Source organism: Haliaeetus leucocephalus, unplaced genomic scaffold (assembly GCF_000737465.1).
Source record: "Haliaeetus leucocephalus isolate CR32 unplaced genomic scaffold, Haliaeetus_leucocephalus-4.0 Scaffold566, whole genome shotgun sequence".
In the NCBI taxonomy this organism is placed as follows: domain Eukaryota; kingdom Metazoa; phylum Chordata; class Aves; order Accipitriformes; family Accipitridae; genus Haliaeetus; species Haliaeetus leucocephalus.
The window spans coordinates 1,446,917-1,457,604 of NW_010973002.1; positions in this window are offsets into that span (position 1 = coordinate 1,446,917).

Sequence of the window (10,688 nt, forward strand, 5' to 3'; positions counted from 1 at the left end):
ATTTTGCACTGACAACTATAAAGTGAACACTTTGGATTTATGCACCTAACCTAATTACATATGCTGCATGTACGCATTTCATTATTTACTTGACAGATTCATTCCTTGATACCATAAATAATTAAAGAAGGATCAAATATTAACAATCAGATACATGTTAATTCTCCTCAAATCTGGGGAAACAAACAGATTTTATTTTCTGTTCAATAAAAACGGAATAAAATGCTTTCATTAGAAGGACTTAAAAATAGGTAAATTCTTGAGTGTCATTTTTATTTTGCATAGAGTGAAAACTAAAATGTCCAGTTGCTCTCTAGTCCCTTTACAGGAATGCATATAGCAATTTTAATAAGTGTAAAAGGTTAGTAATTCCTTTTTGACAGTTTCTAAATTAAATATTTTGGTTTAGTGTTTGTCAGGCAATCTCAGAGGGAGGTGACTTCAAATGTAAAGTCTGATCCTGTCCCCGTGAATGTCAACAACAAATTCGTACTCACTTCAGGTAGGACAGCATCCATCCCATTATTTCCTATGCATTAGCAGTTAATTTTTTTCCAACTCAAAACCCCAAACTTGCCCCCTCCCACCAGCACTATCAGTGAGAAAGGGCCTGATTCTGCTCACTGGTGAGTGCTGGCAGTACCAGTAGCCAAGACACGACACCTCTGGGGTTCAGCCCTGCTGTGAATAAAAGGTGAAAATCTGCTCCTGCCCCTTTCTGCCCCTGTGTTACATTCTCTCTGCAAGCATCCTGCTCTGGCTTTGGTAGGGTTTTCTGTAGAGGGTGTTGCACAGCAGGAACCAAGCAATGCAACCCTCTCTGGCCCAGGTCCATGTGGCCCCTCCTGCGGCGGTAGTGGCCGGGGGGCGGGGGGGAGCTGCCCGCCAGCACCGGGAGTCGCTCGGAGCCTCAGGAGTTAGGTCTCTCCTCAGAAGAGCTACTGCTTAAGCTTTGAGTTATAATTAAATCTTCAGGTGAATTATTTGTGACGGAAAGCTGCTCCCAGTCACAAACCCGTACGAACTGTCTTGCCTGCTGTGCAATTTAAATTGATGTTTAAATATTTTTATACACATTATTCAATATCTCCATTTGATCAAAAATATTCTCCAATTTGAACAAATTTACTTTTGGATATCACATCCCACAATTTTATCATTTTAAAGGTGTTAAAAATTCATAGATTGCCACATTATTCATCATGCAAGATTAATGCCAGCCTGACAGGTTTTGCAAAGATCTGGGTTTTTTTTTCTAAGTGCATATACCATATCTGTATGAGACGTACCTTGGTTGTTGAATATTGATTATTCACATCTCCTTTCTTATTTCTGTTGCTAAAGAGAGAATATTAGGATGTGATTGTCAGGGTTAGTGTCTCTCTGACCTACACATGTACTATTAATAATTTATGAGTTGATTTGAAGCAGATCTCTGTGAAATGAGCTGGCAATAAGCAGGGCTGTCTAAGATGACAAAGATTCAGAACAGGCCAAATCATGTACATCAACTTCCTGGTTTCAATCTGAAAACAAAATGAAACAAAAACTCAGTATGCCTTATGCGGTAGTTAGGGATTTATTATTTGAATACACGAAGCGATATCACTGCTCCACATTAAAAGTTATGTCTGGATGATGCAATTGATATATTACTCAAACTTTCTCAAGTATTATGCATATTCAACTATATAAAAATATAGCTGATGCATGAATGAGTAATAAAAGGTATGGCAATCTGTTGGTCAACCCTGCAGTCACCTGACGAGCATCCGCTTACAAATACAGAGCCAGCTCAGAGACTCCTAATTCCATTTAAGAGTTGCCTCCCTGAACCCAAAGAAGATAAAAATAACAAAGGTCAAGGTCTGCAAAGGCAGCTGCTGGATTGGCTTGAGGTTGCCTAACATCTAATGGGAGCTCCTCAACAGTTAGCATTATGGGTGATTTTGCTCTAAAAGCCTTCTTCCCTTGCACTTTACCTCTTTATTTAGAAAGAAGCTCTCTTTATGTCCACAGACTTACTGAGGATGCCCAGATCGCATTTAAGGGGCGTCCTCAGGACCAGACCTGGAAAAGGCGGTCTGTCTGCCGATCGCTGATGCCAGGCACGCCCTGACAAGGTGCCTCCGGCGGGTCTGCACCCTGCCGGAGCCGCTCGTGGAGAAGAAGGGTCTCCCCTGGCAAGGGGCGGTGGGAGCACAGAGTGCCCCGCCAGAGCAGGGCAGGGGTGGCCACCCTCCGGGACCACCCGGCGCAGGCTTAGGTGCGATGGCAGTGAGACACGGCTAAGAAATCACGATGGGGCTGCCCACTGCTTTCAAAGGGCACTCCGAGTAATTTCATGGTAACACCGACTCTCTGCCAGCTCGCTCAGGAGAAACACATCTAGTAAACTGTGGGCCTCATCGCCTAGCATTGGGATTCTCTGTATCTACCTTCTTTTCTTGGCTGCTGGGCTAAACGTTTTGTTGCTGACTGACAAGGTGCATTTCTGGTTTCCTTGTCAGATGCACTGGTGTGATCCTGAGGCCTTAACCTGGATGGAAATACAGCACATAAGGAGTGTTTTTTAAATGTGATGCAACACAAAAACAAATGGGGAAAGTAAAAAGTCTAGCTGACTTTACCAGGAAGGAGACTGTTCCTTAAACCGCAAACAGCTAACAGTTAGGCACAGGGAAACTAGTTAATACGTTGTTACAAATCTGAAATAAAGATGTTCAACCAAGGAAATTACAGCGAGCAGCACAAGCTAGAGCAGCAGAGAGCAGCGTGTCAGTGTCACAGGGGTGTTACGGTGACACAGAGACAATGAAACGGGATGACACCAGCTCTGCTCACTGGGAAGGTTTTCTCCATCTGTCTCCTGGGAGTTTTGCTATGCATACTTTGTAGGGAACCTTTCCACCAAAAGTGGCAGCAAGCCCTTTGGAAATCTTATTAATATTCTTCCTCAGTGCTATTAAGTATGCTGTAGACAGGAGATGACAGTTGCCTTACTGTGAGCAAGGGAAGGGCAGGGGGCTAGCACCAGCACTGACATACTCCAGTAAAACTGCACCGCTGGCATCTCGGAACAAGAAATGAATCAGGAGGGAGAATCGACTTGTAATCCCAAGCCCAGCCAGCAGCCGAAGCAGTTATTTATTATTTGCAGTATGGAGCACCGAACGCATGCTTCCCAGACAAATCAGAGGGCAAGGTCCTTGCCCTGAAGAACATACAATTTATGCAGCTGACCCTGTGAGATGCTGCAGGCCCTCCCGGGAAGAGTGGAGCAATTTCATCCCAGGATCATTTTGGCGCATCTCGGGAGGTCTCGCCTGTCTTGCTAACACAAATGGTTCTTCTGACCCAGGGGATGACTCCTGTAAGTGAAGATGGTTTGGCTGTTAAACTGTGACTCACAAAAAGTAAAATCCTTTATCTGTCTGTAGAGTTTCTGCACGTGCACAGTATTAATACCTTTCTAACCGAGAGGGGAGCTTGAACTCCTCAGATCTACTGGGGAGTTGCAAAGCATCATGCGTTCAAGTGGCAGAATTCAGCAGGCGTCTCTCAGCGGGCCCCAAAGCACCGTTTCCTGGGGTGAAAGCTGGGCAGGGTAAAACCACATCAAAGTGATGCAAACAGGGGATGAGCAAGAGCAGGTGACCCTCACGCTAGTGACATCCCTGACACTACCCACAGCCAAAGCAGTCCCCCTCGGCTGTGGCAGGACAGCTTACGCCAGAGGCTCCTCCTTGTCCTCCCTGTTATGGTAGACAGAGAAATGGAGAACTGCTACAGGATCCTTCTCTAGGAACTGCATTTCACACTATAAAGCCAAACCTTTGAGGTCTTCTTCCTGAGTTATTCCCACATGGGAATTAAGGCACTGCCTTCAAAGATGTTTCAGGTAGTGGTGCTGAGGGTGATGGTCATGAATGAGTGCAAGCACATCACCACCGCTGCCATGAGCTGACTCCCCAAATAATTTTTCACTAAATTTGTCATTCAGGTCTGCACCTCCTTGTGTTTCATCCAGGAAAATCCCAAGTCCTCAGTTCCCAGACCAGCAAAATACTTTGTGGACTCCCAAGCCCTGAAGTAGCCCAGAACACTCTGCTCCTTACAGGATGCAACACATCAGCGCACATCCAGCTCATCAATCTAACGCATCAATGAGTTTGCCATCTTCAGAAGGAAATGTAGGCCTCGTCTTTTTACAATGGCTGCAACATCATCCAGGAACCAGGAGGGACAAACTAAACCAAGGAATTTCCTAATGACTCTCTTCTGTGGGAAAGAGGAAAGATAACATTGTACTTCTGGCTTTTGGAAAGGACAAGAGCTCTCTTATTTACAAGCAGTGGCCTGCACTGATAATTGCATTGTAGGAAGCCATTGTGATTAGCAAGAAACAGGGTGGGAGGGAAGAGCCAGTAAAGCTCCAGGCACAGCACAATGCTCTGTCCTTGGCACAGTCTTAATCTCCTGCTCAGAAGTCATCGTCACTTTGTACAAACAATGCAGAATCAAGGATAAGCTCGCAGACCCTTCTAGTGAAGTGTCTCAGTCACCGCCCCAAGAAGAAGACCTGGTCAGAAAGCAAAATATGAACCTTAAAAGATTCTGCTTGGGTTTAGTTAAATGGGTTGTTGCAATCTAGAAAATTGTATTTACCTATAATGCTTGTATTTGAAGTCAATTTTTAAGACTTGTTTTTACAGTAGAAGGCCAGGTCACACATCCCATCAGCAAAATAAATTCACGTAGTGTGAGGAGGTCTGCTGGAATCAGCTGAACAGGCAACACAACTTTGGTACGGGAAGTTTAAAGTCCAGGTTTGCAGTGCTCATTCACATAAACGGTCTCTACTCATGCTAGCAGTCCCAAATTATTTTAATAAGTACTGTCATGGATGGATGAGTAAAGACTGAAAGATCTGGCCAAAATCAGTCTTTCCTATAGTTCTTAGGCAACATCAGCCCTGTTTCCTTCAGTCCAGTTCCACTGATAATACCATCTGATATCAACAAGACCGCAGCACTTCTGCAAGTGTCCCTCAGAGAAAATCCTGTCAGTGCTGCTTATTTAACCAATCTAAACAAGGTACCCTAATCATCTCTCTCTTCTCATCTCCTGTTTCTTAATCAGCGAGAGGAGTGAGTAACCCCCTTTTTCCAAAATAGACATAAATCTCTGTTCTGAATGCTGCAACCCAAAGGATAATTAGCCCAAAATTTTCAGATGCAACAGATGCCAGAGGGAGTTTGGTTTCCAAGTGCCAGAGTGCAGAGTGCTTGGAAGTAAAAAGCAAATCCCTTTCAGCTGTTTCAAGCCAAACATCAAAAACCGGGGGCCCTCTGCTACCTCTTAGGAACATTTCGTGCAGATAGCTGGGGTGAGATTTTCACAAGGAGCATGGCACTTTGTCCCTTCTAGCAGGTAAAGCAGTGGATCCCAGCAGCGGGAGGATCCTTGTTCCTCCCTTAGCTGCAACAGATGCCCTGTACATCCCTATGTGTTGCCTCACTGTTCCTCAGTTTCCCCAGCTGTAAAATAGTAGATTCTGTTCATTGTAAGGCTGAATTAATCCCTCATCGCAAAAGGCTTTGAGACTCTGGACAGGAAACTTTTATCACAAACACAGACGAATTATTAACTTCCTATATCCAGCCAGTGATGTGCTGACTCTGGTGCCAAGGGAGAGCTTTGACTTCCCAGCAAAATTCAAACCATCCAGGAGCCAAACTTGGTTTAAGACTTCCTTTTTTCTGTGAGCAAATTGGCAGCATTTTGAGAGATAGACAGTCATATCCCACCTCCCCTCCCAGTGTCTTAGATCATTAGAAGTAGCAAGAGTTGTAGATCTTTTATAGAGTGGAAAATAGTAATAAAAGAGAAGTTTCATATAAACAGCACTTTAAAAGCATTTCTTGCAATATAATAAGAAGCCATTCTATTGCTATATACAGGTTACTCTTCCAACAAAGTTATTTCTGGGGGCTAAGTACTACTGTCCCAAGGTGGACATTCACAGGGTTACTTTTCTGTCATAGGACCGGGTCTCCGAAGGCTCTCATGTCAGGGGAGTGATGGGCTCCTTCAGGGGATGAGTCAGAGCAGCTGAATTTGTTTAGGAACCAGCCTCCCTAGGCTAACATTAGCTTTTGAGAAAAACTCTCCCCACACCTTAAGTGCCTAAATCTCACAATTCAACGCACAGAGCCTTCAAATGAACATCAGAGGAAAAAAATGGTGTGCAGACACAAATGTGAACACAGGTACACTGGTCTTCGTGGGTGAACTCCTGTCCCACACTGAGGTCTCTAATTAAAGCCCAATTTCATGGTAAGAGCGCTGGGTGCAGACCAAGTTGAATGTTACCAGCTGACGGCCATTGCCTTCAAGGAAAATAAGAACTGGGTCAGACCAGTGGTCCTTGTGGCTCTGAATCTGCTTTCGGACCAGGGCTACCAGCAAACGCCAAGAGAAGACCGCAGGGGCAAGACAGGCATAGGATGATGACTCCCTCCTGGGATACCTGCCCAGCTCTCAGCCTCACAGTGGCTTCACAGGGACAAAACCACAAGCCCCAAATTTGTCAAAACCCAAGAAATAGTCATGTATCCACAAAAACACAGCTGGGGGACTGAGCCTCTAAAATATCTCTGGGGGCCCAGGCCCAGGTGAGGGATGTTCTGAAGAACTCAGGGCTCTGTTTGCAAGTGTTTAAAACCCTTGCCTGAACCAGGCTTTTAAGAGAGCTTGGCCACCTATGGCTGTCGGCTGCCTTTTCCTTGCAGAAACCCTTTTAAGAATGTATTGCTTATATCGGAAATAAAACAGAATCAAGATTCCTGACACTTGGCTCAGAGGTGTGACTTCTGAAAAATCACAAGTGCTCCTTTCCTCAAGCACAAGGAAATACTGTTCTTTTAAAACTGTTTTAATTACCTGTGTAAATAACGTGAAATAAGAACATATGAGAGGTCTTAGAAACTGGAAATAGATGGCATTTTGAGAACACAAACATGTGAAAAAGAAAGGATAGACTTTGTAGTCCACTTTACTATCACTGTTATTGATCATTATCATGCATTGAAGACTCAGGACTTAACATAAACATAAGTACACTGAAAACTTCTAGAATACTAGGAAATATATCCAGAACTTCATCTACTCCTGATTGTCTTTCAGAAACAAAAATACATTTCACTGTGTTTGAAAATACTGTTTGAAAATGTTCTCTACTTCAATGCAGACATTTTTCTGTTTTCAGGAAAAAATTAACTATAGCACCTTCAAAAAGGCCACCTATTGGTTCAAACAAGAATGTAAGTTTTAATCTGAGTGCAATTCAGAAGACAGAATTTTTTCACCTTCAGTATAAGCAGCACGAATTTTTTTCCATCTACTTCAATTGAATCTGTGCTTGATATTTGTTAACCACTTCTACTCTGAAATTTGTATTTAGTATTTGTATGTAAATTAAAACAGGCCTTCTGTATTGGTATAAGTTACAAAATATCTGCAGCAAAGATATTTTTGTTCAGAAGGTTTAACTGTCGGTTATTTCTGTATTTGGTTTTCTAGATTATGTTTTTGCTTTGCTTTCTGATTAGCCATCAAAGAATAAAAATAGTGTAAGAATCTGGCAAAATGGCCATCTCAGCTGATGACTGTTTTCTTACCTACAAGCAAAAATCAACCCCAACTAGTAAATACTAACTTAAAATTTGTGAGCACCCAAAATCATAGGTGCCACAGGAAAGTTCTACTACTCAGGCATATTTTAAATATATCCATGGGAAGGAATCAAGAAAGTGCAAATACTTAGAATTACAATATCCATTGAAGCTTAAAAATGTTTTGGTTTGTTGTTTGAAATAATTCTAAGCTCAGGCATATGCCAGCGCATTTAACATGGAAATGAGCTGTGCCTGATCAACAGTTTAACAAGAGGAACATTTGAGCAAAACCTATAGCTGCAGTAGTACCTGAGCGGTTTGCTACTCTTGATCATTAAAAAAAGCAAAGATAGATTCAGTGAGACAATGGTTGAGTTGGGGCTGCATGCCACCATAAAAGATAAATTATTCCCTACCTTTGGGGGAAATCTGAGCTAGTTGACATGTGTGAAGATTTTTTAGTTTATCAGGAAACTGTAAGACAAAAGACATTCTTTGAAGGGGCACCATCAAATTGTAATCTCTTCGTCTAGGTTGGGGTTTTTTTGTTTTAAATCAAGGAGATTAAAGCGAGGGTCCAGATTACTAGCTGACGACTATGAGAGCAATGTAAATACTACCATAGGTCTAGATCTAGCCCCCCAAGAAGACATGATAGCCCTTCTCCAAAGAGTTTGCAATTTAGTAAGGGCAGGTCTCCAGCACCATGCACTCAACTCCATGGAGATTCCCAAACCTAGGACTGAATGCTTGACTTTTGGTACCAAGATTCATACAACCATCCTGGCACAATGATGGGAGACAAGGCCAGTATGCACATGGACAAGGTTGACCAGAGGATTTGAGCCACATAGGCCTTATTTGCTGCATTTTATTTTTAACCTGCATTTGCCATTACGATCTTTGCAAACAATTGTGGTTTTACTGTCAATTCCCCTAATTTTTCATCTTTTCCCTTCTTCCAGTTATTACGTAGAAATGACCCACAGGAACAAACAGTGGATCCAAGCAATCAGGGAGGGGAAATGTTCAACTATCAAAAAGCATAAAGCAAAGAAATGATGAGAAAACAAAAAATACCCCTCCATCTTTGTGTGGCATTTGTCACAAGAGTAGGTGTCGTGGTTTAACCCCAGCCAGCAACTAAGCACCACGCAGCCGCTCACTCACTCCCCCCCATCCAGTGGGATGGGGGAGAAAATCAGGAAAAGAAGTAAAACTCGTGGGTTGAGATAAGAACGGTTTAATAGAACAGAAAAGAAGAAACTAATAATGATAATGATAACGCTAATAAAATGACAACAGTAGTAATAAAAGGATTGGAATGTACAAATGATGCGCAGGGCAATTGCTCACCACCCGCCGACTGACACCCAGCCAGTCCCCAAGCGGCGAATCCCTGCCCCCCCCTTCCCAGTTCCTAAACTAGATGGGACGTCCCATGGTATGGAATACACCATTGGCCAGCTTGGGTCAGGTGCCCCGGCTGGGCATGAGAAGCTGAAAAATCCTTGACTATAGTCTAAACACTACTGAGCAACAACTGAAAACATCAGTGTTATCAACATTCTTCACATACTGAACTCAAAACATAGCGCTGTACCAGCTACTAGGAAGACAGTTAACTCCATCCCAGCTGAAACCAGGACAGTAGGTAACCACTTTGCAGGGAGAAATATGATGATGCCTCATGGAAACCTTTTAAAGTAATTTCTAACAACTATATTCACTACCAGGACAGTCACTAAGAGGTTGCCAGGAGAGAAAATAAAAGCTCCTAGACTGTTTCCGTACAGTCTGCACTCGATGTTATGACTATTACATCAATGCCTAGAAATGATAATGGGATGAGGGCCCTCCCCAGCCAGGCACCATGAAAAACCATACTGAGAGGTTGTTGCGGACCAGCAGACAATGAGAGCTTTCTTACTCTCATCTTCGTACTTGGGAAGTTGAGGCATATCCTGTGCGGAGTCGCCCTTGCCACAGCTGTATGGAGGCCTGTCCTCATCCCCGGACCTGGTCCTTACCCACCCTGAGCATCCCTTTCCCCGCTGGGGAGGACGTCACGGTCCAGGCTGGAAGACGGGTACTTCTCGGTCCCCACTTCCCCAGGATCACGACCCAAACCCCTCTATCCCTAAATCCCTCCAGCCCTTGGCAGCCCAAAGCCTGCTCCCAGAGCTCTGACGCCGCGGCCCCAAGTGCTCAGTGGCTCCCTGGGAGGCTCCATCTGAAGGTCTGGCCGAGAGGCAGCGAGCCCCACGCTGATGCTGCGGGCCTGTCCTTTGGGCACCTTCCCTTCCCACCACGCCAGGGCTGCCTTTGCGGTGTTTTAATTGCCACAGGGCTGGGAAAGCCCCGCTCTGGTGCCTCTGCTCTCCAGGATACATCCCTCCTCTCCCTCCCCTGCTCTGCTCCATACATGAATACATTTCTCTCTTTTTTTTTTTTTTCCTTTTGGTATTTATTTTTTTTTTCTCTTTCCCATTACCCCTTTAATGCAGAGCAGGGCTGCTGATTACAAAAGAGGCAGTTTGACTCGAGCAATAGGTCTTCTTCACTAATCCTCACTGTCATGGAAATTCCAGCTGCTACAAGAATAAGAGGCTCAATCCATATTTGCCAGCTCTAATATGAAATCTGTCAGGGCCCAAATTAATGAGTTCCAAATTCCTTACATCACGATAACAGGTTAAGACTGGTCAATTAATTACATAAATCCTTCCCGATTCATTGTGCATTTTCAGGCGAGATTGTGTCTTACATAACGGGGTGACACAAGGCCTTTTGGCTCTTGCTGTTCCGCAGAAAGGCCTCCATTTAAGCTCAGCCTGCCTGCCACGGAGGCTGCTAAGTGTCGCGCCTTGGCTTTACACTGGCACCTAATTGCTTTTGTATGAAAAATAGAAAAAAAATATTTATTTTTTTTTTAAATTGCGGAGCCCGGCGCTGCCGTGCCGTGGGGGCCGGTGCGTGGGGGGCCGGCCGGGGGGGCTCCCCCGGGGG